The following is a 6000-nucleotide window of genomic DNA, read 5'->3' as shown; positions in this document are numbered from 1 at the left end:
GGGGAAACTGTGGAACTAGAAATGAGGACTGTAACTAGCAGTATTGTTTGTGGTTATTCATTATATTCCCCACTGCCCAGGTTTTAATAAACCTAGTTGAATTTTCTCCTCTGTCTGCTGTATGTACAAACTTGGAAAATGTATATGGTAACTCCACAGAAGTCCCAGGGACTACCTGGGCTCACATTTCTCCTGCTTCAATTCCTTTAATTTCTCCCTAAATTTACCCACTGCTTGTCTCCACACCAGCCTCAGCATTTTGCTGCTCCCTAACCTGTCCTGGCCATATTGGCTAAGAACCCCCTTTCCTGCCATTTCTGTAGTGCCTCTCTTTCTACATTGTTGTCAAATGTTCATATTTCTTCTTTTCCGCCCCCTAAATCTGTTATAAGGGGGATAGTCATCCTTAACCTAAAGCCAGGCTGGACAGCTTGTGGACTTCAACATACTGTAGGACTTAGGGCTCTATTCCATGTTTGCACTCCCCTGGCCCCTTAGAAACAATACCCACAGGAATGATCACAATTCATTATATGAATACTGTGAAAAAACAGGAGGTTTATCACGTTCCTGGATGGCATATAGACACAACCCATGCTACTAGATGTTTCATCATCTTATCCTGACGCAACATCCACAACAGAGCAAACGCCTTCTTCTCACAAGCTGCTAGGTCACAGCTTGGCCTAAGCTATGAAGCTTCCAGCCTAGCCTTTCTCCTGCTGGGCATAATTCAAGTGTGGGTTTGGCAGGTGGAACTCCCAGAATGGTGAATTCTGGGATTTGAAGCCAAAAGAGTCCAAATGGCACACGCCTAAAAGTGGTTTTCCAAACCCAACACAAAAAGGAGCAAGATTTGTAAAGAAAAGAGAACTTTGAAAGGGGGATTGCAGCCTTTCTGAAACTTTTAAATAATTGTCATAGAATGCTGCAGGCGTATTTTAGATTGTGACCAATCAGAGCAGTGATGGTTGTCTGCCTTCACTGTATTGCAATCTGATTTCCTCTTCAACATGTCTACACATATAGTATTTTCTGTTGCAGCTCAATAAAACAAGGGGGGCAGTGTCAAATATAATAATAATCTTAGAACAGCAGAGCTGGAATGGGCCTAATGGATCATTGAGGCCAGAACCTGTTCAAGGAGGCATAGTGGAGAAACCAACTTCCCAACCTCTGGCTCCACAGCCAAATCTAAACCACCGAGCTATCCAGAAGTCCTGGGAGGAAAATGCAACCCCCTGCTGAACATAGGAATAAAATCAAAGCTTATCTGCCAAGTGATTACAGTGGTGCCTCGCTAGACGATGATAATCCATTCCACTGAAATTGCTGTTTAGCGAAACCTTTGTCTAGTGAAAAGCATTTCCCCATTGGAATACATTGAAACCTGTCTAATGCATTCCAATGGGCAAGAACCGTCATTGTCTAGCGGAGATTGGCCATAGGAAAGCCACTTTGCGAACTGCCAATCAGCTGTCCAAATCGCTATCTTGTGAAGCTTAGGTCCCAAAAACACCCGTTTTGCGAGCGCGGAAGGAGCTGTCAAAATCTTCGTCTAGTGAAAATCAGTTTGCAAAGCAGGGACCAAATATTGTCCAGCGAAATTCCCCAATAGGAATCACTGTTTTGCAAATCGCTATAGCGATTGCAAAAAGTCAATGTCTAGCAAAAAAACTTCATGCAGGGTAACTGTCTAGTGAGGCACCACTGTATCTAAGTTTTTCTTGAGTGCCTCCAGTGTTGGAGCACTCACCAACTCCCAAGGTAACTGGTTCCACTGTCATACTGCTCTAAAACAAACATCATTACAGTAAGGGCCCACTGAACATTTTGGGAAGGGAAGGTGTAAACTGAGACTGCAGGAAAATCAACACTTTCTGCAGCTTGAAACCTGGAAACCTACACTTAAAGCATGCAGTCATCTACCCATGTGCTACTCTATTCTATTGCAACTAGTTATAGTTGCTTCCCATCTGCTATGGAACTTTATCTGAGCAACTTACTAGCAAGGTTCTGTGGCATTTCCATATTGACTTAATACTACTTTAATGCACAGCACACAGACTAACTACTATGGCAAGAGATATTTCTGGGTTAGTCACACATCAGATCTTATAATCAATAATTTGTGCAAGTCCCTAGAGATGCATCACTATTTAAACACATCTTTCAGTCTGCATAGAACTGAGGTGACCTATTTAGGATCCAGATCACCTGCAAGGCAATGAAGAGGTGGAACATTTCACCTGGACTAAACACTGTATTGCTTTTACTGCTTAAATAAAGTATAGCAACACATCCTTTCCCAAGTTTATATTTTAATAAGCACTTACAAAGATTTACATTTGAGTGACTTTTGCAGATGCAATGGAAAGTACTTATGCACAACATTGCTGATGATTTTAATGGCTTTGAAATAGTTTGTCAGTTTTTACTTTTCTTGTGGTAGACATTTTCCCAGGAAAACAAGACATTTCTTCCCCAGGGGCTCACATGGTACTGAGCCAACACTCACTCAGGAACACAGGAACATGTAACTGCCTTACAGTGTCAGATCACTGGTCCATCATGGGCCCAGTATTGTCAAAAGAGACTGGCAGAAGCTGTCCAGAGTTTGAAGCAAGAACCTTTTTCGCCCATAAATGCAGATACTTGGGATTGAACCTGGATCCTTCTACATGCATAAAACTGTATGTGCTCCATCACTGAGCTGCAAGCTCTCCCATATTTAGTAGATGTGATCCTTAGAGCATTGAGAACATTTGAGAGGAAGATTTTCCTGTGTATTCCCTTTGCAATGGATTGCAGCTGCTCAAGGAGTGCCCCATAATTGAATATCTCTTACTTGTTTCAATGGGGCAGACAGAGGAGATGTTCCCAACGGCTTAGGCCCCTGTCATAAATATTTAGTCCAGTGAAGGGAAATGCATTAACTAGCTGTGAGGGAGCAGTAGACCTAAAGGAGAAAGAACAGAGTGAGCCGCCCCCTCAGCTAGAGACGTCTGAGTGAGAGAGAGATATAGAAGTAGGGAAGACAATAGAAAGTGAGGAGTTGAATGTGGAGGAAGGGAAAAGAAGGGGATCAAAGGGGAAAGAGGAGAAGATTGAAATCTGTCTAGTGGAAGAGGTGGGGGAAGGGGGGAGGAGTTAATTTTGCCTATGTGGCAGGAGGATATATGGGAACAAAGTGGGAAGAGACAGTTCAGTGTACCAAGGAGAGAGAGAAAGAAGGAAGGGGAGGGAAAAGAGGGGAGAAAAGAGAATAGGAATATTATAGAATGTGTGAGTTGTTGGAGGACTTCCCTAATTTGAAGGTAGGAGGGTTGCTACCTGACCCAGACAAGTGTAAAGAAAAGGGGACATCAGCAGAAGCTCTAGAATGGACGGACATGGTCTTTCTGTGGGGACAAGGTCACTTGAGGAAGGTGATTCGGCCGGACCCTTCCTTTAACCATCCACCGCCGGAGGGAGATTGGGCCAGACACCCTTGTTCTGGGACAATATGTGCGGTCTGGAGTGCTCCTCTGAGGAAGCCCACTGATCGGGAATGTTTTGGGCCAGCCCCTCAATGAATCTTGTCAATTTCCAGACAGAGTTATCATCCTCACAGTTTGGACAGTTACCAGATCTTAGTTGTTTTGAACCAATAGAAGTTGTTGTAGACTCACCTAACGTTAAACTAAATAAATCTGTTAAGGTTTAAAAAGAGACTCAGTCATCATTTCCCACCAAAAAGGAGGAACTGCTTCAGATCTTTAATGAACCCAATCACACTAGCTTTTCGCTACTATAGCTGATTCTTTCAGTTCTTCTCAAAGTGTTGCGCTGAAGGTAACTGAAACAATGATAACTATTGCACCAGATCACTAGATATGGGATTTTAATAAGTAAAAAAGAAGACTTTTTAGAAAACAGCTGCCAACATTTATTTTTGTTTGCTTCTGTTCAGCATGATTGCATCTGCATTGCTATGGTGACTAATGAATTTGTAACTTCATTTACAAGTTTTCCTCAATGGCAGTTAAGATTTCTTTCAGCAGAGCCCAATATTTTTCAGCTGCTGTATATGATCATACGGAAAAATATAAATCCTTAATGTGCTGCCACTGTTGTATTTACCTTTCATCTCAAATAACAGAAAACTAGACCTTTAGCTAATGTGAGCATGGCCACAAGCGAGGCTGTAGGGACACATAAGAAGTTATACTTTCTGCTTTCCTTCCTGTCTTTACTCTCAAAATATGCATACAGCAGGTTTCTACAACTAAAATAAATGTTTTCTCTATGCTTCACAGTGTGGATTCCTGCAAAATGCTAGTCACTTATTTTAACTAGGAATGTCTTCCCTCTAGATGTTGGACTGCAGCTTCCATCATTCCTCAAAATTCACTATGTTGGTTAGAGCTCATGGGAGTCATAATCTAACACATTGTGCTCTGATGTCACGTGTGGTTATTTATTTAAAATATCTGTACCCTGCATTTCTCTTCAAGAGGAGCCAAGGTGGCTTACAATATTAAAACAAACAATACTTTAAAAAAAAACCTTTTCTTAGATAACCAGTTACTGATACCCGAGTTCCACTCTGGCTGTTTAAGATCATCCACAATCTTGCACTTGACTACATTGCTTGTGAAATCACAGGATTCATTCTCAAAAAGGCAAGACAAAATAAATAAATAAATAAATAAATAAATAAATAAATAAATAAATAAATAAATAAATAATTCTCAGAACTTCTACAAACCATTGCTTAGCTGACTCTTAAGATTATCTATATTGTACCATAGTGCTCATGATAGTGATTATGATGGGTAGGACTAATGACAGTGGTGTGCCTGTGTTTTACTCCCCCTGCTCTAATCAGTCATGCATCTAGATAATTTTAGAACCTGGTCTTAATGGTCTTACAAAGATGCCCCTTAGGATTACCATGCTTCCCTTGTGAAGCACAATTATGATGTCTCTTTTCCCTAGATCAGTGGCTCCCAAACGAGTATACCAGGTATTCTTGGACTACAACTCCCAGAAGCCTTCACCACCAGCTGTGCTGGCTGGGGTTTCTGGGTGTTATAGTCCAAGAACACCTGGGTTACTCAAGGCTGGGAATCTAGATCATCAGCTAATGTTGTCCAACTACTTCTACATTCTCAGTGAAACGGGGGGGGGGGGGGATTAAACAAAAAGAGTGTTTGCCAGCCCTGCTATCTTGAGAAACAAATACTCTGAGCATGTTTAGTTCTATATTTTAAATTCACATAAATAACAGCACTGGAGTGGACACCATGTACTGGAGTGGACACCATGTACTGTCTAGGAGCCATATAAGTTGGTCATCCATCACCCCAGACCCAAAAAGTGTGCACCCATCCCTCTTTCTCAAAACTCAAAGTTACCAGAATGTTTTGAAACAGGGCTTTTAAAAGGAATGGGTGCTGTGGGTAGGGTGGGGACCATCAAAATAGACAGAAGTCATCAAAAACCCTTGAGGCTTCTAAGAACAGAACAGTCCTTTTGTAGTCCAAAAATCTACAATTTTTGGCAGGTTACAGGACGAGGCAGCCTTAAAAGCTGCATTAGGGTCTGAGATGGCAGGGAGGTTAGCAGTTCTTTGGGTCTGAGTCTCTGGTACCAAGTCCCGAGTCTCAAGCCCCAAGTCCTATTAAAAACAAGCTTCTTTCCCCAGACAAAAAGGAGGGGTGGGTGGGTTCCAAGTTGAGTCTGAGTTAGTGGTGGTGGTGGGGAACCCAAGTCAAGTCGCCAGTGCAATTAAGTCCAACCTTACAGTGAGTCCCATGACTTGAGTCCCCATCCCTATAGGTGGCCTCACAATTTTCAGCCTAGCTTTAGCACATACAGGGATAAAATGAAGGTTTTGCTGCCCTGATGTACTTCAGGAAAGCTTTTGACAAAGTGCCCCATGACATCCTGATTAGCAAGCTAACTAGGGGCCTTTCCATACTGTAAAATTTGGGGCAATCACACCCATGCTTAAAA

This window comes from Pogona vitticeps, chromosome 1, assembly GCF_051106095.1.
Source record: "Pogona vitticeps strain Pit_001003342236 chromosome 1, PviZW2.1, whole genome shotgun sequence".
Classification (NCBI taxonomy): domain Eukaryota; kingdom Metazoa; phylum Chordata; class Lepidosauria; order Squamata; family Agamidae; genus Pogona; species Pogona vitticeps.
Note: the sequence above shows the minus strand (reverse complement) of the source record.